This window comes from Vulpes vulpes, chromosome 3 (genome assembly GCF_048418805.1).
Source record: "Vulpes vulpes isolate BD-2025 chromosome 3, VulVul3, whole genome shotgun sequence".
NCBI classification, from domain to species: Eukaryota; Metazoa; Chordata; class Mammalia; order Carnivora; family Canidae; genus Vulpes; species Vulpes vulpes.
The window spans coordinates 30,575,163-30,602,351 of record NC_132782.1 but is presented as its reverse complement, the minus strand read 5'-3'; positions in this window follow the sequence as shown (position 1 = coordinate 30,602,351).

The window sequence follows — 27,189 nt, the reverse complement described above, 5'->3', positions numbered from 1 at the left end:
ATACCTCAACATAATAAAAGTCATATGTGAGAATCTCACAGCTAACATCATACTCAATGGCGAAAAGTTGCAAGGTTTTCTCCTAGGTTAGGAACAGCACATGGATGTCCACTCTCACCATTCTTATTCAACATAGTACTGGAAGTCCTAGCCATAGCAATCAGACAACAAAAAGAAATTAAAGGCAACAAATTGGTAAGGACGAAGGAAAACTCTCACTACCTGCAGATGACATGATACTACATAAAGAAAACCCTAAAGACTTCACCAAAAAAACTATTAGTACTGATCAATGAATTCAGTAAGGTCACAGGAAACAAAGTCAATGTACAGAATTCCACTGCATTTCTATATACTAATACTGGAGTGGCAGAAAGAAATGAGGAAAACAATTTCATTTATAATTACATCAAAAATAATAAAATACCTAGGAATAAGCTTAACCATGGAAGTTAAAGATTTGCACTCTGAAAATTTTAAGCATTGTTGCAGGAAATTGAAGACAACACAAAGATGGGAAAGTATGGGAAAGATACCCTATCCTCATGAACTGGAAGCACAAATATCTTTAGAACGTCCATACTACACAAAGAGATCTACAAATTTAATGCAATCCTACAATTTGTATAAAACCACAAAAGACTCTATCTAAAAGCAAAAGCAGTCTTGAAAAAAAAGGACAAAACTGGAGGTATCACAATCCCAGATTTCAATATATACTACAAAGCTATAGTCATCAAAACAGTATGGTTGTGGCACAAACACGGACTCATAGATCAACGAAACAGAATAGAGAGCCCAGAAATAAACACACAATTACACGGTCAATTAATCTTAACAAAGGAGGCAAGAGTACGCAATGGGGAAGAAAATCTGTCTCTTCAACAAATTGTGTTGGGAAAACTGGACAGCTACATGCAAAAGAATGGAACTGGACCTCTTTCTTATTTCGTACACAAAAATAAACTCAAAAGGGATAAGGACATAAATGTTGACCCGAAACCATAGGAATCATAGGAGAGAGCACAGGCAGTAAGTTCTCTGAAGTCAGCAGTACAACATTTTTTGAGACATGTCTCCAGAGGCAAAGTAAACAAAAGCAAAAATAAATTATTGGAACTACATCAAAACAAAAAGCTTCTGCACAGCAAAGAAAACAATAAAAAAAAATAGAGACAAACTACTGAATGGGAGGAGGTTATCTGCAAAGGACATATCCATGATATAGTATCATATATATATATATATATATATATATATATATATATATATATATAAAATTGGGATGCCCCGGTGGCTTAGCAGTTGAGTGCCTGCCTTCAGCCCAGGACATGATCCCAGGATCCAGAATCCAGTCCCACGTCGGGCTCCCTGCATGGAGCCTGCTTCTCCCTCTACCTGTGTCTCTGCCTCTCTCTCTGTTTGTCTCTCATGAATAAATAAATAAAATCTTTATATATATTTATATATATTTAATAAATATATAATATATATTATATAATATATATTTAATAAATATTATATAATATATATTTAAAGATTAAAATATATATTTAAAGATTTTATTTATTTATATTTTTAATAAGATAAGATTTTATTATTTATAAGATTTTATTTATTTATATATTTAATATATATATTATATATAAATATAAACTTACACAACACTGAAAAAATAAATAATCCAATTTAAAAATGGGCAAAGAACCTAAACAGACATTTCTCCAAAGACATACGGAGACCAACAGACACGTGAAAAGATGCTCAACATCACTAATCACCAGGGAGTGCAAATCAAAACTACAATGACCTATCACCTCTCAACTGTCAGAATGGCTAAAACTAAAAACACAAGAAACAAGTGTTGGTGAGGATGTGGAGAAACAACTGAGAACCTTCATGCACTGTTGATGTGAATGAAAACTGGTGCAGCCACTGTGGAGAACAGTATGGAGCATCCTGAAAGAAAATATATATAACTACCATATAATCCAGTAATTCCACTACTGGATAACTCCATTACTCAAAGAATAATAAAAAAAAAAAACACACTACCGTGAAAACACGTATGCACCCTATGTTTATCGCAGCATGATCAAGATAGTCAAATTATGGAAGCAGCCCGAGTGTCTGGGTGTAGATGAACGGATAAAGCAGAGCTGGTATGTCCACACCGTGGAATATTATTTGGTCATAAAAAAGAATGGAAGCTTGCCATTTGCAACAAATGGATGGAGCCAGGGCGTATTATGCTAAGTGAAATAAGACAGGCAGGGAAAGACAAACACCATATGATTTCACTCATATGTGGAATTTAAGAAAAAAAAATGAACAAAGAAATAAAGAGACAAACCAAGAAACAGACTCAACTATAGACAACAAAGTAATGAGTACAGGGGGGAGGCAGCTGGAGGAGGGTGAAGTGTGTGAGCGGGGTTAAGAGCACACCTACCTGATGAGCACTGACTCACCTACCAAGCTGTTGAGTGACTATATTGTGTATATATATACACCTGATACTAATAACATGCTGGAATTTTTTTTTTAAATCCTATCATTTGTAAATGAAAGATTTCCAATCTGGATGCGTTTTTCTTTTTCTCGCCTGATTGTAACAACTGACAGCTCCATGCCATGTGGAGTAAAATGGCGAGCGTGGACATTCTAACCTTGTTCTGATATTAAGGGGAAAGCCATCCTTCACCCTTCAAGAGTTCGTTGGCTCACATTTTGGACGGATGCCTTTTGTCAGGATGAGGAAATTCTCTTCCAGGTCTCTGTGAGTTTATCATGAATAGGTGTCGGCTTTTGTCAAATACTTCTCCCACATCCGTCTGAAGGGACTGTGTGGTTTTTATCCTTCATTCTAACAATACGACATATGACATAAATTGATATTTTCAGGTTTTTAAATTTTGTTACAAAAAAAATTTCTTACATATTTATTTTTTCTATTTATTTTTTATTTAATTCGATTAATTAACATATAATGTATTATTGGTTTCAGAGGTAGAAGTCAGGGACTCATCAGTCTTATAGAACACCCAGTTCTCATCACATCACGTGCCCTCCTTACTGCTTCGTCACCCAGTTACCCCATCCTCCCACCCACCTCCCCTCCAGCAACCCTCAGTTTAACTCCTATGGTTAAGCATCTCTTATGGTTTCTCTCCCTTTCTGTTTTCATCTTGTTCTTGTTTTCCCCTCTCTTCCCATATGATCCTCTGTTTTGTTTCTTAAATTCCACATGAGTGACATCATACGATAATTGTCTTTTTCTGACTTACTTACTTCATTTAGTATAATACCCTCTAGTTCCATCCATGTCATTGCAAATGGCAAGATTTCTTTTTGTTTGTTTGATGGCTGAATAGTATACACACCCACACCCACACACACACCACATCTTCTTTAACCATTCATCTTTTAATGGACATCTGGGCTCTTTCCATAGTTTGATTATTGTAGACATTGCTGCTATAAACATTGGGGTGCAGGTGCTCCTTTGGATCACTACATTTATATCTTTGGGGTAAATACCCAGTAGTGCAATTACTGGGTTGTAGGAGAACTCAACTTTCTGAAGAACCTCCACACAGTTTTTCAGAGTGGCTGCCCCAGTTCACATTCCCACCAACAGTGCAGGAGGGTTCCCCTTTCTCCACATCCTCTCCAACATTTTTTTTCTTGTCTTGTTAATTTTCCCCATTCTCACTGGTGTGAGGTGGGATCTCATTGTGGTTTTGGTTTATATTTCCCTGATGGCCAGTGATGTGGAGCATTTTCTCTTGTGCTTGCTGACCATGTGTATGTCTTCTCTGGAGAAATGCCTGCTCATGTCTTCTGCCCATTTCTTCACTGGATTGTTTGTTTCTTGGGGGTTGAGTTTAATAAGTTCTCTATAGATCTGGGATACTAGCCCTTTATCTGATAGGTCATTTGCAAATATCTTCTCTTATTCTGTCAATTGTGTTTTGTTTTTGTTGGCTGTTTCCTTTGCTGTGCAGCAGCTTTGTATCCTGATGAGTCCCAATAGTGAGCAATCTCTATTTTATTAGTGTGTTGAACAGAAAACTATAGTATGCAAACGCAATAATATCTATCTTCCCATTTCAATAAATTAAAATTAATATGCACATAAAATAATGAACACACAATGCACATGTACACAAGCATTTCTTAACTAGATTTACCCACTGAAAAAGGAGCAGATTTCTAAATTTAAAACCCAGACAGTTTAGATCCTTATGCAGTGAATGTATAGCTTAGAGATTTTTCTTTTTTCTTTTTAAGGGCCTTTGGATTAATTCACATTTGAAAAGGCAAGGACAGAATGGATTTTATTTATTTATGATGTCTTAGCAGCAAAGTTCATGTTTGTTTAAAAAAAACTAAGAGAAAAGTATTTTCAAGTGCTGAACAATCAGTAATTTAAGCAAAATCTGTCAAAACCAGATGTTGTTTTGACAATCCATCCTAAATAGACTTGTTTTGCATTCCTAGCTCTGGTTTCAAAAAAAAACCAGTCCACTGAAACAATGCAGTCTTCAGCAAAGGGTAGACTCTGTGATAGTGAGTAAAATTGGAACAAAAAGAGGGGAGGAGAATGAAATAGTAGGATTCCATTGTCAATGGACTGAATTACAGTAAGTTCGTTTATTATTAATATCTAAGAGATTATGATTACTTAAAAAAGACATGAAGAATAAGTGTATTTTAAAATTCAATTGAGAAAGATCTTTTGGAGGGCAATGTTGTTGGTTTTTTTTAACGCTTGAAAACTGGCTACTGTATGTTCTTACTTCTATATATTTAAATCTGAACCCCTTTAAAAGCTTTGAAATAGATTGTAGTCTGTAGCAATTACTTCAAACAATAAAATCTAGGCAAATAATTTGAACAATGTAAAAATTTTGCTAGTGACCAAAGAAAAAGGATAGAGAGAAAGCTTTCTATGCCAGCCCCTGATTGGTTGTCTTTGACTGAAATGCAAATCATCTTGGAGAAAACAAATATAGTATCCGCCAATTTAGGTGAGCGTTAATTCTGAAACTGAAGAAAATCAAAGAGTAGAGCAGCAAATGTTGCTAAGGAAACATCGAGCACTGTGTTGTAAGAAGAGCAAGGCGGGGAAGTGTTGCAGGTGACAGTATTCCTTGGAGGTGTACAGTAAGCTGACCCAGCAAAGGGCTTTTACGCTTCAAGGGAAGGGTGGTGAGTGCAATTCTGTCTAGTAAGTTTATAATTAAACTGAACAAGTCACAAATATAATTCTCTCTTTCCCAAATTTCTTATCTCTCCCAAGACAGAGAGATAATGGCTGAAAGGCTTACAAGCAGAACAATACTAAATAAATCAGACTTTCTAGAACAGTATTCAAAGAGAATCATGAAGAAATTTAGATTTTTGTACAGGTTCAGTGCACAGAATTTAAAATCAATTACAGGTTTATTGAAGAAGGAAAAATACAACTTAACACCCCAAAAAAACAAATAATCCACTTAAAAGTAGGCAGAAGACACAAATAGACATTTTTCCCATGAAGACATACACATGACCAACAGACACATGAAAATATGCTCATCGTCACTCATCATCAGGGAAATACAAATCAAAACTACAATGAGATATCAAGTCACACCTACCAGAATGGATGAAAATCAACAACACAAGAAACAAAAGGTGCTGGTGAGGATGTGGAGAAAGGAGAATCCTCTTGCACTTGTTGGTAGAGTACAAACTAGTGCAACCACTGTGGAAAACCATGTGGAAGTTCATCAAAAAGTTAAAAATAGAGGATCCAGCAATTGTTACTAAGTATCTACTCAAAGAAAACAGAAATACTGATTCAAAGGGATACATGCACCCTGATATTTAAGCAGCATTACCTAGAGTAGCCAAATTACGGGAACAGCCCAGGTGTCCACAGACTGATGACTGGATAAAGAAGCTATATATGCACATACAATGGAATGTTACTCAGCCCTAAAAAAAGAAAGAAGTTTTGCCATTTGTAATGATGTGGATGGAGCTAAGAGTATTATGCTAAGCAAAACAAGTCCATTAGAGAAAGACAAATACCATATGATTTTACTTGTGTGTGGAATTTAAGAAACAAAACAAACAAGAAAGGGGGGGGGGAAGAGAAAGAGGGAAATCAAGAAACTATAACTTGTTTGTTCTCAACGATACAGAACAAACAGGGCTGATGGAGCGAGGTGGGCAGGGGATGAGCTACATGGGTGGTGGGCATTAAGGAGGGCACTTGTGATGAGCACTGGGTGTTGTAGGTAGGTGATGAATCACTGGATCCTGCACCTGAAGCTGATGTTACACTGTATGTTAGCTAATTGGAAATTAAATAAAAATTCGAAAAAGGATTTAAATAACAACAATAATAGCTTAGTGGTGAAGACTGAAGAATTTTCATCTGTGTCTATTAGAGAGGTATTGCTCCAATGATACTTCTACATTATCAGTTTTAGCTATTTCAGTTAGCTTGTTACATTTTCATGAACATTTTGTCATTACAATACACGGTTGGTGTTACAATGATTTGAGAAATTCAGTTGGTTTTGTCTGTCTTCCCAGTATAACTTTCACCTTTTTTTTTTTTTTTTAAACTTTCACCTTTAATTAGACTTGATCTTATTTTACAGTATTTACTACAAAACCTTTTTGGTCGAAGATTTCTAAAATGTGCTTATCTGAATGTATTTCAAAATAATTTATAAAATAAATTCAGCGATATAACTGGTGATTGTTATGAGTTATAACTCTTGTGACATTTAAGAATTCCCAGGTATTTGCCAACTCAGAATTCAGCATATAGATTCTATGTTTGCTTACAGAGATCTGAAATAGATTTGTAGATTTGCAACAGAATGAATATCTGCAAATACTTAAATATCAAACTAGCATGTGCTTATTTCCATGGTTCCACGAGCCCACTATGGCCAACCCACTATGGCTAACTTCTATATTCATGAATCATCACTGAACACAGAGTTGGGAAGAGACTACATGTGGTTGAACACCATTATACAGTATTTCCCTTTATAGATATACTAGGTAAAAATAAGTCCAAGAGAGTAAAAAAGAGTCAAGTGTAGTAAAACAATTAGGAAGTGATGACTTAACTATTCTAATTTCAGTATAGTTTATTTCATTATAAATTTATATAATTTATTCTTATTTTTTAAAGATTTTTAATTTATTTATTCATGAGAGACACAGACAGAGAGAGAGGCAGAGACACAGGCAGAGGGAGGAGCAGGCTCCCAGTGGCAATTCTGATGCGGGACTCGATCCCAGGACCCTGGGGTCAAGCCCTGAACCGAAGGCAGACGCTCAACCGCTGAGCACCCCAAGGGCCCTGTAATATATTTTTCGATAATGATTGTGTTTAATAACTGACTCACAAAACTCCTGGAAGTTTAACAATTAGCTCTTGCAAGTACCTGGTAGGAACTGGCTCCAGCACCACTATCTCCATTAATCTGGAAGTTTCTTCGTCCGTTCCTTCCTTTCTTTCTATGTGCACATTATGATTAGTTTGGAATTTGCCTAAAATATCTCCTCAAATCATCAGCTGCTCCAATAATGCCCTCTTCATTTTGCTATTTCCAGTATTCATAATTGATTTTAATAATTATTGAGCAACCGGGATGTGCTAATAGTGTATGAAGCCAGCACAGTCACACGTATCAACCAATTAGAGCTGCTCGATGATTGAAACAGCTGCTTCTCCTGAATAATCAGCTCATTGGATATTGATGCTTTGCCAATGGATGGTTTAAAAAGGCAGGTCTTGAAGCCACCATTTAGGAAAATACACAACCCATTTTGCACATACGGGTAAACAGAAGGACTTGCTCTTAACCAAAAAGTAGCAAAAAATAGTTTGTCATCCCTGAAGGCACTGGATCTGTCCTCTAGTTTACTTAATCGATCTGCTCTTTGGAATTCTCCGAGAGATAAAACACTCCCAGCAGTCTGGCTCATGAGCCCCTGCTTCCGCTAAATAACAGTGTCAGAATCCCTGAGTTATGAGGTAGCATTAAGGAGCAGAATGACAGTCACCCTCCGGAGGATGTTTCGAAATCACAATGAAGTAACAGCGATGTGTTGAGGATCCTTCCCGCGCTGCCAGAGCATTAGCATCCCATCTGCCAGGAGGCCGGATTAGCATCTCCCAGCGAAGTTGTTATGGCAACTTTCAAAAGACTAAACTAAATCAGTACTTTGTAAAATCCTTAGGAAACCATGTGTGAAAACTGTACTGACTCCCTTCTTTAGGTATACATTATGTTCGCTCTCTTCCTTGTTGCTCATCTATTTATATTCATTTGTTTTAAAATCTACGAGATGATACATGGCAGCTCCAGCAGACACTGCAATATATATATTTTTTCCACTTGAGTGACCGAAAGCAGCAGTCATAATAGGTGTCATCCTCCTAGAAGGAGCCCAAGCAGAATCGGCATTGCCGTAAGTCGAGTTTTTACCAAAGCTTTCCCAGAACTGAAGCATTCTGAAGGGCAGACACCGTGGACGTGCCTTCCCGGGCCTGCAGGTGTACGGGCCGGACACTCCTGCATCTCCCTGGATTCCCAGCTGGGATCTTGGAGAGTTAGCTGTGGCGGATACGGACTGGCAAACGTCCTTCCCCGGCGTCCTTCCTGAACGTGTCTTCTTATAAATACTTCCCAACATTGCAAACACCTGGGATTAAGCCAAGGGGCCCTTATCTCACTGGGTAGAAAGTCAAGTTGATAAAAAATAAGGTTGCCAATGGCGCACCTCTCCCAATACACTAGAAGAACGGTCCTGTGCCCGGTGCGCCCTGGGGATATCACCTTGACATAGGAAGAGAGTCCAGGGTGGTGGATTCTATAAATAATAACCCCAGGGAGCACTGTGGGGCCTCTGTATGCAAACAGTCGGAGAGAGTTATGAGGCAGGTTTATAGTTTTAATAAAGAATTGGAAACATCTGGCAGCTTGTCAGAAGTTCTTTTGTTTCTACGTTTTGTTTGTTTTCATCCTGCTCCATTTTTATCGTTTTGCCCAAAGCTACTTTAAATGCTCTTGATCTCACAAGGTCATGAATTTCTGTTACCTCAATCAATTTTATAAAAACAGAGGAAATGCTTGTACCTTTCTTTCAAGGCAGGTACCTAATTTACACCTGAGTGAGGAAGGGGTTAAGGTTTAGGCAGGGAGGGAGAGAAGGCCCCTCTGGGAACCTGTTACAGATGAGATACTAAGGAGGGAAGGGAACAAACAAACCCGCCTTGTTTCTTCCAAATATAGGTGGGGTATTTTCATGATATTCACAAACTCCCCTTGTTTGTCTCAAACGTTATAGACAAGATATTTACCACGTTCCCTGGGCAGTTTTCTGTAGAAGACAGATGCAAGAGCCCTCTTGGCGACCCTGCCGTGACCCCTCTCACTCCTGAGAGCTCTTTTCCTTTCCTTTCTGTCCCTTTCTGTTTGCACCTTCACTTAATAAACTTTCGCTTCACCACTCTGTGTCTGTGAGCTTCATTCTTCAACCCCGTGAGACAAAAACCCGGCAACATAACCAACTGATTCAGCCTAATCTCTTTTAGATAGAAAAGCATGCTTATCTGTGGAGCATTTCCTTAAGAAAATAATTGCAAATTATTCTGTCCAGGGTAATACTCACTGCAGTGGCAAGTAAGTGTGTGATGGATTAATGAACAAGACAGTTGCTTTTTTCCTACCCTCCCGAAGTCCCAAGCAGTGGACGGCTCTCCTCTAGGACGGGCCACGTCTACCAGCATCAGCACGTGGCTTCCACCACCGTGTTGCCCACCTCCGGTAAGCCAACTAAAACAGGAAGGTGCAAAAAGAATCCCAGATAGAAGTTCTCGAGGTCATATACTCCACGCATAGTCCATTGGCTAGAACGGAGTCATCGGACTCCTACAGCTCAACTTTGTTGATAGATCAAAAAGGAAATGGATGTGGTAACCAGCTGGCAGGCACTCCCCAGCCCAGGCATCTCACAGGCGACTGCGAGGCCACTATGAAATCAAATGACACATTCTGTGAAGTTTAAAATATGACTTTGCCACTATTGGGAAATAATGCTTCTTAATTATGCACGCTACAATTCTAAGTAAAAGAGCAAATAAGTAAATAAAGACCGCCTTCCCCTTTGTTCATAGGAAAGTAGAAAATGAACGTGTTTCCCCTGCTATCCATTCACTCATTTACTCGTTCAGCATTCCCCAATAACGGGCTTTCATACATCGTCCTTATATTATTTTCACCACTTTGATTCTTATAACTGACCGTGTCTCTGCAATCTTGAAATCATTAAACGTATATATAGAAAAATGTATTATAGTTCTGCAGGCTTAAAATACAAAGTAAATTGCTTTATGCAAGAAAACATGTTGTTTCTGTGTGTTTGCTTTCTTACTCATTTCTGTTGCATCTCTAGTATACGTGGGGAGATAATGCCAACAACACTCACTAGTAAGTTACGTATAGTGCCTTTAGCTGGAAACTCTCTATGGACATGTGTTCCATCGGTACATAATTTACAGGAACTTTTTAAAGGTGTCTTCTCGTTTGAGATCAGTAATATTATGAATATAAATTTAATGCTATTTCAAGTCCTGAAAGAATTTAGTATGCTAATGTCACCTTCTTAGATTGTCAGTCTTTTTTTTTTTTTTTTTTTTTAGATTGTCAGTCTTATCTGTATTTACACTAGTATGGTCTTTCTTTACTTAGCACAATATACATTTTCACGCACTATTAGAGAATATTGTGAAGGATAAATAAAAGTATAATTTCAATGAGGAAATTGATTACTAAGAATAGAAAGAGAATATTGATAATTTTATCTTAGGTACTAATTTAGATGCTCACAATACATGGAATTCATTTCATGGTTTGAGGAAAATAACTCTTAACTATGCACTGTATTTCCTTGCTTTCTATCACTTTCTCTAAGTCAATGAATTACAGAGGTAACCAAGGATGAAACCTTTGAAACAGTCTTCCATCCATCCATATCCAACACTGGATACATATTCGACAGTTTGCATATATTTTCTTTTCTTTACTTTACTGGGTTTGTGTTTAGTGAGAGGGCATTGTTCCCAATCTGAAGAACTGCTCACAGATGAATCAAATAAATATTACATAAGGAGAAGCTGGAGTAGATTTAAGTGAAAGAGTCCACTGGACAACTCTGCTCATCACTGGTTGCGGTAGGTTGAATCATGTCCCAAATATATCCGTGCACTAATTCCTGGAATCCATGAATGATAACTTATGTGGGAGAAAGGACTTTGCAAATGTAATCACAATTATTATATATATTATTATATGTAATAAATATAAGGGTTCTTATAAGAAGGAAGCAAAAGAAGATTTGGCTACAAGAACAATACCAGGTAATATGATTATGGAGGCACTAGAAGGGAAGGAGAGAGGTTGGAAGAGGCTATGCTGCCTCTGAAGACAGAGGAAGGGGAAACACACCAAGGAAAATAGGCAGCCTGGCAAAGGCAAGGCAATGAATTGTCCCCTCCAGCCTCTAAGACAAACCACCCTACTCAGACCTGGACTTCAGAGCAGGGAGATTGACTTTAGATTCTGACTTCTAGAGTAATAGATTAAATATGTGTCATTTTAAGTTGCTAAGTTTGTAATAATTTGTTAAAGTGGCAACAGGAAACGAATACCCTGGTATATAATCAGATCACTCTGTGCTACGTGTGGAATTTTAATGGCCAGGTTTTTGGGGAAAATGTATCTAGGGAGGGAGGTAAAGGATTAAAGAAGAAAATCATGAGGCCCAAAAGATAAGACTAAATCATGTTTTCTTTCTGAGTGGGATTTTGTACTTAGTCTCTAATGCCCAAAGAACCATCATCTTCTTTATGAAATACACACTATTTTCCTCTAAAAGTGTCTCTGTCTCTGTGTGTATCTCTATCTCTCACACACTCTTGATATTAGGACTGAGGAACTAGATCTAATATTAGACCTCACCCCTAACACACTGGACATGGTAGTAAGTGGCACCAAATGTGCCCACAAATCAAATTTCAGAAATTCCGGAACTCATGTACACGATGGCCTCCCTCCATTTCTTGCAGATCTCTGCTCTTACAGAAGTTGAAAAACTCACAATTTCCAATGCCATGGATGATGTTCTTTAGGCATTTGCAATATCCAAGATTCGAGAACTGTGTTGTTATCATCTAGCACTAAAAAAAAAAAAAAAAAAAAAAAATACCCATAGTACTTGGTAGGCCTCTTTTTGTTGTGAAGGCATCACATTCCACCTCTAAAAATACTGGATGAAATACAAAACTACCAGTCTTGAATTAAGTCTGGAGCAGAAAAGAGCTCAGTAGTAGGTCAAAGCTTCCGTGAAAGCACTGCTGTTGCTAGGGCCGTATGATACCAGACCTGAGGTATTAGGTATGTCAGTGGTGGGAAAAGATGCTGTGTATTTTTGATGGGAAGCATTAGTTGAAAAATTACAATCCAGTGCCCTGGAGATTTAGAGCAAGACGACACCATCCATAGTGGGGAATTATATGCTTCCTGAGAAATATTTCCTGGCCTGTTACTAGGCTTTAGTAGAGATGAACACTTCACCATGTTTCCACAATGCCCTTTGTGAGCTCCGTTTTGTTTTATTCTCCAAGACAAAAACTTGGACAGGCCCAGCAGCAGTGTATTGTGAGATGGAAACAGTACATCCAAGATCTAATCTCAGTAGGACCAGAAGGCACAAATAAGCTGCATGAATCGGTGTCAGGACTCCCATATCATCCACCATAGTTGCACAGAGTCCTTCCCTTTGCCATTACATGTATTCAGAACAGGGCTCTGTACAACCAGCTAAAGGAGGAGAAAAGGCCCTGACTTGGTTTACACACGTGTTAGCTGGCGATATAGATGCAAGGCAAATGGATGGCAGCTGCACCGCAGTCACAAGAGTGACTCTGACGGACAGTGAGAGGAGTTACAGTGCACCTGGTCTTCCATTTAGTGTCCAAGGAGAAGTGGCCTGAGATGAGAATATATATATGTTTCAGGGCAGTCATCAATGGCCTGGCAATTTGGTGAGTGGTCTGGAAGGAAAGGGAATGGAAATTTGAGGATAAGGAATTCTGGGGTAGAGGCATGTGAATAGATACCTGGTGGTGCACAGAGAACGTGAAGATATCTGCCTCATACATTAACATTTGCCAGAAAACCTAATCACCACGACAGAGGCATTGAACAGCCAAATAAACTAACTGGCTTGGCCAGTTGATATCAACCAGCCTCACCCACCGGTCACCATGGAACTGGGACAATGGGCCCATGAGCAGACTGATCACATTGACTGAGACAGATGCTGGACATGGCTCAGCAGCATGGAATCCTACTTACAATAGATGATCTCTGAATGTCCATTCTTTCAGCAACAGAGACCAACATTAAGCCCAAGATAGGGTACGTCACCTTGAGGAGGTCACTTGGGTGCAAGTAAAACCACAGCCTGGTTTGCACTTGAGTGCAAGGCAACTATGTTAGTCTCCTTCCATCTTGGAAGGGTCAGTGATTTGTCCTAATAAGAAAAGTTAATCTTCCCAATATGGATTTGCCCCTCTTGTCCACAGAATGTCAGCTAGCACTTATTACCAAGGGATTAAAAAATGTTTGATCCACAAACTTGGAATTGCATACAAAATGTGATTTGATCAAAAGATCTATTTCACAAAAAAGAAAAAAAAAAGGCAAAGAAAAGAAAAGAATTGTAGGAATGGGCCCACAAACATGGGAGCCACTATTCAGATTGTATTCTTTACCCGGGGGGCAGACAGCCTTATAGAAGGCACAGCTGAATTGTCAGTTCAGAGACAATATTCTGCAGGGAAGGAGTGATCTGAGAATCAAAACAACTACACAGCTTACTCTACATTAACATGACGGAGGCATTCCACTATGTTCATCAATTTAGCTTTACAATCTCAGAAAACACCTGCCTAGGAAGATGAATATGGAGAATTACTTTATTGGCTATTCAAGTAATTTCCTAGAAGATTCATCAAACTCTTCAACAGAAAAGCACCAAACAACAACTTACCTCCGAAACTCTTTAGATTCCTTACCTCAATATCTTCACCTTGCTGTGTCCACTGGTGCTGAATTATTATAGTTGACTTTTGAGCAACACTGGTTTGAACTGTGTGGGCCCACTTATATGCAGATGGATTGCCATAATATGAAAAACTTGTAGACACACCTTGCATCCTAAAAATATTGAAAAAAATTTAAGAAAAATTAGGAATGTCACACATGCATAAAATGTATACAGATGCTAGCCCGTTTTATCATTTGCTATCATAAAAGATACATAAATTGAGTATAAAAGGTTAAAACTTATCAAAAATGACACACATAAATACTTGCAGACCATTCATTGTGCCATTTGCAGTTGAGAGAAAGGTAGACAAATGTAAAAATGTTGTATTAAGTTATAACTGCATAAAATTAACTGTAGCACATACTGCACTGCCATAATAATTCTGCAGCCATTTCTCATTGCTATTGCAGGGAGCTCGTGTTGTGAGTATCCACTTAAAATGCCATGAGACACTAATCATCTCTGTGCGAGTTGTCTCACCTCTCTCTAGTAGATTGCATTGGGCACTAAAAAGTGATCTCTCATCATCCTTGCAAATTTTTTCATCATCCTAGTGCAATATTGTAAAACCTGACCAGCACCATGGGACCCATAAGAAGTGTCGCTAGTGATGCTAGAAGTACTCCCAAGAAGCAGAGAAAAGTCATGACATCACAAGGAAAAGGTGAATCGATTGATATGTCCTGTGGTTGCCGACCATTTCAAGATAAATGAATCCAGCCTAAGGACCATTGTAAAAAAAAAAGAAAAAGGAATTCATGAAGCCATCACTGTGGCTATGCCAGCAGGCAAAAAGCCCTTACACTTTGTGTGAAATGCCTTTTTATCTTGTATTAAAAATGCAGCTTTTATGTGGGTGCAAGACTGCCGTAAGAAAGGCATACCTATGGACTTTAATATGATCCAAGAAAAAGTGAAGTCATCACAACTTAAAGCAAAAAGGAGGAGAAGGATCTAAAGCTGAATAATTTAATGACAGCAAAGGATAGTTTGATAATTTTAGAAAGAGGTTTGGCTTTAAAAATGTCAAGATAACAGGAGAAGCAGACTCTGCTGGCCAAGAGGCAGCAGACAAGTCCCCAGATACTATTAGGAGAACCATGGAGGAGAAAGAGTATCTGCCTGAATAGATTTTTAATACAGACCAAAGGGCAGTACTCTGGAAGAAAAGGAATGTCACAAAGGACATTTTCTAGTAAGGAAGAGAAACAAGCACCAGGATTTAAGGAAGGAAGGGATAGGCTAGCTACTGTTTTGTGCAAATGCAGTTGGGTTTCTGATCAGGACGGCCCTTATTTATAAAGCTGCTAATCCCTGAGTCTTAAGGGAGAAGGGAAGCATCTGGTTGTACGAGAAAAAGGCCTGGACAAGAACTCCTTTTCTGGATTGAGTCTATGGATGCCGTGTCTCTGAAGTCAAGAAATACCTTATCACAAAGGGACGGTCTTTCAAAGTTCTTTTGGTACTGGGCCATGCCCCTGGCCACCCAGAACACCAGGAATTTAACACCGAAAGCATCAAAGTGGTCTACTAACCCCCAAACATTATGTCTCTAATTTGGCCTCTAGGTTAGGGGGTCATAGGGACCTCCAAGGCCCACTACATATAGTACTCTACGGAAAGGATTGTCATTGCTGTTGAAGAGAATCTCAATAAAGAGAACACCATGAAAATCTGGAAGGATAACACCACTGAGGATGCCATCATTACAGAAAAATCCACCAAGGCCATCAAGTCGGAAACGATAAATTCCTACTGGAGAAAATCATGTCCAGATGTCTTGCAATGACTTCACAGGATTTACGACAGAGACAAAGAAATCACAAAACAGATTGTAGATATGGGGGGAAAGAAGTGTGTGTGTGGGGGGGTGGGGGAGGTGGTGGTGAGGCATTTCAGGATATGGATCTGGGATGCATCCAAGGCTAATCAACAGAATATGACTGACAGAGATGAATGCTTCCAAACCGACATCAGGCCATTTGGCCAAAGGGTTCTGATTATGTGTTTGACTTCTTTTATGACATGGATCCTTCTATGATATGGACATTGAAACTAAAGCGGATGGTGGGAGAAGTATTAGCAAGAGATAGAAACATTTTTAGAGAAAAGAAAAAACAAAAATGTCCAAGAGAATTACACTGTATTTCTGTCCAGTCACACGAAGTGTGCCCGTGTCTCCTGCGTCCTCTTTCTGCCTCTGCTGCCCCTGAGACAGCAAGGCCTTCCCCCTACCCCCCTCCTCAGCCTACTCAGTGTGAAAATGAGCATGAAGACCTTTATGATGATCCATTTCCACTTAATGAATAAGTAATTAATCATTATGCCAAAGAGTTCGTACACTTTGTTGTGTATATACGTGTCTTTGTGTGAAAACCTAATAACTGTCAAACTTTTCTGTGTCACCATCATCCCCTGGGTAGTCAGCGTTTGGAACATCGTGTCCGGATGTATATGGAAGTGGACAGCCAATCCTTACACAGGCATAAGGGAAGTGATCTTTAATAGAAAATTAATGATGTGCTCATTTACTTACTATTTTATAACTTTGCTTTCCAAGAATTACACTACTATGTACTATTTCTCTCTTCTTATAATTAGAAAAACTGTTTATCAGCCTATCATCACAGGGAAGTGGTTTTAAAAAAAACAGTAACAATGTTCCCAATACTGCATTATGAATAGGACTGGAATACTATATGCCCTGAAAATTTTATACCAAGTCCCCCATTAGTGCAGAGGCTGGACTATCACGAAGCAATTGTACTGATCATACGACACCAGACAGCAATCATGTTTCTGCCTCTTCATTACCAGTGCGTGAGTCATTACACCCCTAAATAATAATGAACTTCTTTTCTACATTATCTTTTTATTTTTTATGGCTAGTGTTAGTAATATATGTAACACCTACATTCATAGAAGACAGTACTGGTGTAGGTGCTGAGAGAGAACTCATGGTATGAACGGATGACGTAAACTTACAGTATTCATAAACACAGTACCTTAAATGTATTTCCTCTATCTTAGGATGTTCCTTTTTAAAAATATTTTATTTATTTATTTATTCATGAGAGACCCAGAGAGAGAGGCAGAGACACAGGCAGGGGGAGAAGCAGGCTCCATGCAGGGAGCCCGATGCGGGACTCAATCCCGGGACCCCAGGATCACACCCTGGACTGAAGGTAGACGCTCAACCACTGAGGCCAGGTATCTCTTCCTTATGATTTTCTTAAAACATTTTATTCTAACTTATTTTATTGTAAGAATATGGCATATAATACATAAAATGCAAAATACATGTTAATCAAGTGTTTTTGTTATTGCTGAGAACTCTGTCCAACAGTAGGCTATGAGTAGCCCTATTTTGGGGCAATCGTACGTTATACATGGATTTTTGACTATACACAGGTTAAGAGCCCTAATGTCCACATTATTCAAAGGTCAAGTGTATATTATAATTTCTACTCAATCTTAACCAAGTCTCCACATTGAAAGGCCTATGTTAGAACAGATTTCCAAATCTCAGTATCTAACCCTTGTAGTCTTTTCTCTGAAATGAACCACGATTCTGTTACGGTAGTATTTTTGCTGCAATAAGCAAAAATCTCTGCTTTATCTGTTCAATGGGTTGCTTTGTTGATATTTTGAGAGTGGGCATTCAACAGATCTTTGTGCAGAAGCTCTGAATATGCTTCATAATGAGATTGAAGAATATAGTATATATAAATTTATCACATTTTCTTCCTATTCTGTGATTAAGCAGGTCAGGTATATAATGTATAGATAAATGAACCCCAGGTCTCCAGTGTTTGTGTAGATGCAAGCTCTGATTTTGCCAGATTCCTTGGCAAACTATTTGTTCGAGGAGGTGCTACTTAGATAAAAACCTTTGGCTGTATTTATGGTGGCATATCTAAAGCAATCTGAACATACGTGTAAAATGAAAATAAACATAAATAACAGATGTCAGATACAGCTTTTCTAGGAAGTGTTAGAAAACATGTATTTGTCACCTGCCTAATAGCTTTGCTATTTGCAGATGCATGATTTTCTTTAGAGATTTACAGGGGCAATTTCTATTTGTTAATTTTAATAAGAATAGATGACAAAGAGTGTTATGAATTTGGTACACTGGCCATGAAAAATTCCAGAGGCAGGGCATTCTCTTCATATGCCCTGAGGTCACTTTGGCGAGGCTGTTCATTTATGCATTGCTATAACTGGCTTTGTAACTCTGAGAAAGTCCTAAGAGATACGACATTGCGTTCTATTCGTAGATTTCTCCCAATAGTAGGAGGAATAAAGCACTAATTTGTAAACAGTTCTGATAAGTGACTTTTACACCGACATTCTTTTTCTTTTAACGTAGGAAGGGAAATATCTTATTAAAATTGAATAAAACATTTTTAATTGCTAATGTAAGGAAAAAGAACACCTCAACTATCATAATTGTCAAAATAGTGCATGTGAATCCATTGGCCTAGTAATTCATAAGAAGAAAAGAATGCTATGTTTTATATATAATGAGTCAGGTAACCTAAAATCAAAAATAACATAGGGCAAAGAATAAGCAATGAAAAGGTCTCTTCAATAAATGGTGTTAGGAAAACAGCCACATGCCAAAAAAACAAACAAACAAACAAAAAAAAACCAAAACGGGACCACTTTCTAACACCATACAAAAAGAAAGAAAAAAGAAAGAAAGAAAGAAAGAAAGAAAGAAAGAAAGAAAGAAAGAAAGAAACCAAACAAATTCAAAACAGATTAAAGATCTAAATGTGAGACCTGAAACCATAAAAATCCTAGAAAAGAACAAGGACAGTAATTTCTCTGACATCAGTTATAGCAACATGTTTCTAGATATGTCTCCTCAGGCAAGGGAAACAAAATCAAACTATTTGGACTACATCAAAATAAGAGGCTTTTGCACAGCAAAGAAAACCACCAACCACATGACAAGAAAATCTACTGAATGAGAGACGATATCTGCAAAAGATGCATGCAGTAAGGGAGTTCATATCCAAAATATGTAAAGAACTCGTACAACTCAATACCAAAAAAACTAACAATCTGATTTAAAAATGGGCAGAGGACCTCAACATTCTTCCAAAGAAGACATACTGATGTCCAACAGATACGTGAAAAGATGCTCAACATCGTTAATCGTCAAGGAAATGCAAATTGAAGCCACAATGACATATCGCCCTACACCTGTCAAAACAGCTGACGTCAAAAGGACAAGAAATAACGAGCGTTGGTGAGGATGTGGAGGGCAAGGAACCCTCTGAACAGCCACTGTGGAAAACAGTAGGGAAGTTCCTCAAAAAATCAAAAATGGAAATTACTGTATGACCCCGTAATTTCACTAGTAGATATTTACACAAAGTAAATGAAAACGCTATTTTAGAAAGCTCCATGCACCCCTATATTCACTGCAGCACGACTTACAATAGCGAAGCCATAGAAGCAACTTCACTGTCCCCTGGAGAGATGAATGGATTAGGAAAATGTGTCACACACACACACACACACACCCCGAAACACAAATATTCTGCAGCTGCAAAAAAAAAAAAAAAAAAAAGATGAGCTCGTGCCATTTGTAAAAACATGGATGGACCTAAAAAACTATTATTCTAAGTGAAATAAGTGAAACTGGAAAGGCCAACACCATATGATTTCATTTATGTGTGGGATCTGAAAAATGACACAAATGAACAAACAAGCAAGCAAAAAGCAAAATCAGACCCAGAAACACAGGGAGCGACTGATGGTGCTGGAGTGAAGGGGTTTTTGGAGGCAAACCCAGGGAGGAGGAGCTGGAGACACAGGCCTCCAGTCATGGAAGGAATAAGCCGTGGGGTGAAGGGCACAGCCCAGGGGACACAGACGCTGCCCGGTGATGGTGCAAACAGGGACAGGTGCGGCCACACATGGGGAAGCAGAGCCGATCGCCCGGAGAGCTGCCTCCCTCTGTTGTACCCCTGGAGCTAAGGTAACGCTGTCCGCTACACTCAACTGTGCTTTCCAGTTTTTATAATGAATAATAATAATAATAATAATAATAATAAAACAGAAAAGGAAAAATAACAAAGAACAGGTCTTTTAATTTTGTCTTCCAATTTTATACCAATTGTATTAAATTTAAAAATAAATAAAAAGGGAAAGAAACCCCAGGACAGAGGTGCTATACTTTTTACAACTGTTACATATATACCTTTTAAGATTTTATTTATTTATTCATGAGGAACACAGAGACGCAGGCAGAGGGAGAAGCAGGCTTCCTGTGGGTCTCAATCCCAGGGCCCCAGGATCACGACCTGAGCCGAAGGCAGGTGCTGAGCCACCCAGGTGCCCCTTACCACTGTTCTATTTATCAGTGAAGAGCCTAGGCCAGTTGTTCTGAGTATGATCCCTGGATCAGCAGCTGTAATGCAAATGTGAGAACTTGTCAAAAAGACAAATTGTCAACCTTCACACCAAACCTACAGAAACTCTGGGAATGGGGCCTAGCAGGTCAATTTAACAGGTGCTCTAATATGATTCCGATGTACACTAACAAGCCTAGGAAAAAACATAAGTCCGTGTTGAACAAACACGGATCAATCAATAACTGGTAACTATTATTTGCCCAGAGAGTAAAAAGAAAAAAAATAATAGAAGGTATGTATCTGGAAATGAGAGTGATATTTAAAATATAAGCCTAGGAGATGCCTGGGTGGCTCAGTTAAGTGTCCGACTCTTTTTTTTTTTTTTTTTTTACTGTGTATTTTTTATTTTATTTTATTTTAATTTTTTTTAATAATAAATTTATTTTTTATTGGTGTTCAAATTGCCAACATACAGAATAATACCAACTCTTGATTTCAGCTCAGGTCACAACCTCAGGGTCCTGAGACTGAGCCCCTCATCAGACTCCGCGCTCAACAGGGAGTCTGCTTGAGAGTCTCTCTCTGCCCTCCCTTCCCACCACTTGCACTCCTTCTCTCTCTAAAATAAATAAATAAATTTTAAAAATTAAGAAAATTAAGAAAAATAAAACATATACCTAAGTATCGCCACACTGAGCAACTTAGTTCTCTCATCTTAAACACATGTGGAACTAAACAGTCTCTTGTTTCTCATATTTCTAAGAATCTATAATCATCTGGTTGAAAAAATATATATAAGCATAAGGAATAGGAAACAAAAAAACTATAGCTTAACAGGAAATGAATCTTGGGGGAGAGAGGTTAAATCAAGGTCTGAAGAAAAGGTAAAATTTGAATACATCAAAAGAAGAGGGGCACAGTCCAAGTGGAGAAATGCTTTGAGCAGACGCATGCAGACCAAGGCGCGGGGCAGAAGGCGTGCTGGGAGGTGTGGACACTGGGGCGCGGGGAGCTCTAGCTCCACAGGCTGAGGGCGGGCACGCAGCTCAGAAGCCCTGGGGGCTCCAAGCATGGCAGTGGCATGGGGCAGTGGTGCTGCAGCTCTACTAGTCATCATTGGTTGGTGCAAAATAAGGAGTAGGAGTTTGTTAAACCAACCAGGTGCGACATAATAAAGCCCCACATGTTGTTATTTCAATGAGGACTGAGAAATGGAAAGACGGAAAGAGAAATAAAAGGATCGACGGCAACTTCATTATGAGCCTGGAGGACAAGGACGACTCGGGGTGGTGCCACCAGTCCCTGGGCCCCTCTCCTCCCGGTTGGTTGATTGATTTGTTGGTTACAATCTGGAAGTCAGATTTATGTGACCTGAAACATAAATTGGAAAATCTAGCACAGAAACCATATGATATCATTGTCTGAACATTTTTACACTCCAGGGAGTTAGAAAGTATGATTCGCGCACAGACACGATCACATCGAAAATGCACTTTTAGAGCCACATGGTCAACTGTGCTGACGCTGAAGTCAGATTATTTACATTAAACTCCCAGTTTAGTCACTAGCCAGCTATCAGATCTTGGACAAATTACTTCATCATTTCAGGAACACTCCTGACATTTTAATACTTTATTCTCTCTGCATTAATTTCATTAATTTCCATTGTTACCTGAACAAGTAGATCAATTCTGGATTTTATTTCCATGAATGCACTTTTCAAAATAAAGAGAGCAGAGGGCAGCTGCTGTTGGCCTCTGGCACAAGGATGATGTGCTCTACTAATTCCTGTTTCTCCAGGAAGAGCCCGTTTCCTTGCCCCTTGTCAGATGGCGGTAGGCCTGGTCTTCTTTAACGCGGCTTTGTTAACATGCTCACTCTTCTGAGCCTCGGCCAGCTTGCTCCTTCCTCAGTTCTGCTAAAGCAGCTCTGACATCTCCCCCTCATTTACTTGGTGCTCCTATGCTTCAGGGAACAATTTCTTGACACATATGAAGCCTACGGCCAGTATTCTTAATGCTTTATTAATGAATAGCAAACGGTGAGTGGGTGCCCCTGTAGGAACAACAAACCCATCAGCCCTTATTCCCCCTCCCTGGCCCAGCACCCTCAAGATCTACTCCTCAGCATATTCCTCAGCTTCCTTCCGGCACAAGTGAGCGAGGACCCCCGGTAGAGAATCGTCTCTCCCCAGCAAGAACGGTCCCTTTCCCCGGGAGTTACGTTGAGACTGGATCCCATCTGTTAGTCTGGAAGCAGTGCGTGGAGATGGAGACACATCAAAAGGGGCAAAGGATCATTTTAGAAGGCATTACCTTCACTGAGGCCTTTGCGTGGTCTTTAAGTAGCATGGGGCTACTCTTCTCCAGCAAGGAAGGTGGCATCTTCCCATCCTGTCTAGAGTATCCAGAAACATCTGAGAGCATGGAGATCTCCAGCGTCAGAACCCAAATATCCTATAGCCTCCGGGTCTCATTCCTTCCTTGTCGAGGCTCAGGCTTCAATACAAGAGATCTGCGATGGCTGTAAAGTCTCTTCTGTGGTGAGCGTCTCTGGCAACTAAGACCCCAGCTTTCCACACACTCTCGCCTCTAGCTACAGGACATAAGGGTTTTCTAGAGTGCTGCCAGGACCCTTTCTGTGTTCCACATTGTCTTCTAAATTATCCGATTTGCCAATCTACGCCTGTTGCTATTCTGGATGTCTACGATGTTAACAATCACAAACAGCACAATGTGTGTAATGAACCTCACATCCATGCTTCCAAGCCCTCGAGCTGTAACGGGAACCACCGCTAGACCGCACCTGTGCGCTCCACTAGGCCATGCCCGCGATGGCACCTGCAGGGCGCTATGGACTACTGTCATCCCAGGTGCCTTCCAAGGGGACCTTTGTTGACCTCTGGACGGCAGGTGATCCAGCCCCGGAATCTCCTGCTTCACCACCTGTTCCAGAGGTTCCCTAAGTGCCTCCTCCAAGAAGAACGGTTGATTGCAAATTAACTGCAGGAAGGATCTGTAGAGGAGTAGGAAGTAAAACGGAGAAGAAATAAAATAAGAAAATGTGCCTTACGTAGACAGGTTTCTCTTGAAAGTCACCAGGACTCAGTTTTGAGGGAAAACTATGCTCTATGCTGCTGGTTGTCTGATCCAAGATTCAGGAAAGCTAAGACATTTGTCTTTCGATTGACTCCTGTCAATGAATGGGAGAGGACTGCGAAAGGCCTAGTTTAGGTCATTTTCAGGCTGCGCAGTATGTGGGTGTGAGAGAGCTCTCAGGCAGAAAGGACACCACGGCCTCGTCCCCAGCGCCGCTGCCTCTGCGGGGCCTCAGGAGCACCAGGACACCAGCGGCATCAAGTGTGGGATCTGCAGTGTGCAGGTCGGTCCTCTGGTCTGATTCCTCCCAACTCAGCCGAAGCTGCCTAGGAATCCCGGAGGAAAACACGGACCTCAGCGCTGAAGACAGGGAGAAAAGGCATGTGGCAATCGGGGCACCTTCCAAGTGGGGTCACTCCAGGTGGGTGGTGTCTGCTCAGTGGGACATTTTGGGAATTTGTGGGCTCTTTTCAGGTAGTTTCATCGCCCGAGATATTCTTGCAAAATTATCTCGCCTCCTGTGGGACTTTCGAATGCCAACATGCTCCCATTCATGTAGATGAAATATGTTGATAGTCATCAAGAACATGACTTGGTAACTCAATTTTAGATATAAACACAAAGCGTTTTTAATATTTTTCAATTTTCCAGAAACACAATTACTCTATGTATTGTTATCCACTGTGTTAGAAACTTTACTAAATTTCATTGTTTTGGAAAATTAAATCAATGCTGCTCTACCTGATTGGAATCAATATAATAAGGCACCTGTATCAGTCTATGTTTTAAAGTTTTATATTCACAGTTGCTTTTGGTTTATACTTTATTATTTATTTTAATATGTTAAGAATTTTAAAAAGCCAGCACTCTTCAGTTAAATATTATTTTGTTTTTCTCAAATCCAAATATATTAATTATAAGTGCAAAACATTTTACTAATGTAATATGTCACCTCATGAACTACTCCCTGAGATTTGTATTCTGAAATATATACCATTTTATTATACAAATTGCATTTATTAGGGCATATATTTTATTTTAAATTTTATTCTATATATTTGTACAAATAGTTTTTAGTACTCCCTCTAGGATCCAGAGTGAGGATTTACTCTTTGGAGTTAAAAATTATTGCTCCAAAAGGGTGTCCATCAGTTTTACTTGAGACACTTTTTAAAAATGCTCAGAACCAAGTTCCATCTCCTGCAGATTCTGACATATAAATTCTGGACTGTGGCCTGGGGGATTGTGATCGAAATAACGTAATTGTGATTTGTGTTATTTCACAACTGTGAGGCTACAGTGTGATTGTGGCCCCAACTGTAGTATGACACATAAAATCATTAGCAACGATTTAGGCAAACGGAAATTCCAAAGTTTTTTTTAATCCCCTAAAATTAGTTTGCTTATAAAATCAGAACCCTCATGTTTTCAATGAATCACAAGTAGGACCAATGACTTCATTGAATTAATTATAAAAAAAATCACAAGCGTTTCTAATATGTGCTTTTATTAGGACAGAAAAATACTTCACATCTTATTTAAGTTGTATCACCAGGCAAAAAAATAGCCTAGTGAGCTAAATTGGTCACTTTAAAACTAGCACAGAATGATTTTAGAATCACAATATTCCCGTAGCCTAATGCAGGAAAAGGAAATTCATTTTAAAAATTAAACTACATTATGATATTTACCTTAGCTAAAAAGAAAGTATTGGTTTCTACCACTAGTGTGTAGTAGTAAAAGAACAACATGAAATGGTTCAAAAGTTCAGTCTGAATAAACATTTAAGATGTTTGATTCTTGGTTGACTCTTAGCCAAACCACCCAAACCTTTCAAGTCTGAAAAAGGCGACTGGAATTCTTATAAGAACAGTCTGTCTTGGGATATTCTTGGCAGTTTCTAAGCTCAGTTCTGTAAGGCCAGCAAAAAGAGAGAGAGAGAGAGAGAGAGAGAGAGAGAGAGAGAAAAGATAAAAAGTACAAGCACAAGCACAGTTTTCTTTTAAATTCATAATTCTGATATATTTATTCTTACCAAGTTTAAAAAAAATAATTTTAGGTTAAAAGCATCGAGGTGCCTCACTGGCTCAGCCAATAGAGCCCCCAAACCTTGATTTCAGGGTGGTAAGTTTGAACCCCATGTTGAACATAGAGATTACTTAAAAGAACTTAAAAAATAAATAAAAGCAGAGACATCCATGCAAAATTTAAAATATTTGGCTCTATGTCTAAGCTAAGTTTCACTTCTCCTTTATTGGTTGTGATTCTCTACTCTCCACTAGCATTTCTAGTGCCCTGCCTCTCCCACCACTTGCTCCTAAATAAGGAAAGAGAAGGATCAGAACATTTTCAGCATAATATTTTTCCCAACTATCACTCGGTGTGGTATTCTAATCAGAAGTATACTTCTGCTTCTAATTCTGTAGTAAGTTCCAGGTCATACTTCCAATTTTCTAAAATATTAACGAAAATATAATAATGCCAATACTACTAATTGTTAATATTTATAAATTCTTGCTAGTGGCAGAAATGAAGTGCTTCAGACATTAAAAACAAATTTTGACATTAACCTTAGGGTTAGGCATTCGTATTCCCTCTTGTAGAGAAACACACACGTACACACATGCACACCTGTTGGGAGAACCTTCACACTTTTGTTTCTTGTTTGGTTCTCACCCATGAGCACTGCAAAAGATACGCCCTGTGCCTGACATACCTCTCCCCAACCCTTCAGCTTCCATTCAGGATCATTTTATTGACCCCGTACCCTCTCCAGATTCACTTAGGGGCTCAGTCTTTGTCATTCAAGAGCACTTCGAAGTCTTCTGTGAACTCGTTCGGGGGGGACATTTCAAATGTTATCTCTGCATTCGCGGGCTCTAGGATGGGGCTGTCCTATACAACTTCCCGTGATAATAGGAATGTCCCATGTCTGTGCTTGCCCATACAACACCCCAGGCCGCGTACAGTTACTGAGCACTTGAAATGTGGCTAGTGTGGCTACGGATCAGGTCACAATCTCAAAATTTCTTTCCCACAGCAAACTGATCTTCAATACGTTAGGTATGTGCATAGTCTGATTCACTCATTGCTGTTCGACACCAACCTCTCCAGCATAATCAACATCTAGCGTAACCAATCCATGTCTCAAATACTCAAGCCTTTAAGGAAGTTAAGTCTTGTCTGGCATTTTTATTGACAAAGTCATTATAAATATTATCAGCATAACTCTAATCATCGGTATCTATTTAAATGCTCACAAAGGAAATAACGTATATTGAAAATAAGCCTTTTCCAAGACAGTTTGCAAAACATACTCTACTGCTTAATCATTTTTTTGCTTCTCTGTAATTACTTCTTTGCTTAGTCACTTAGAATATCTTAATTGGAAGATTAAAAGGCTTATATTTAGAAAAAGCAGGGAAGGTAAGAAATCAAACACAGGAATTTTGGTTACACAAACAGAAAACGACATACTCCTAAGTTCTGTCTGGAGTTTATCACCAGCCCGCAGGACGGTGCAT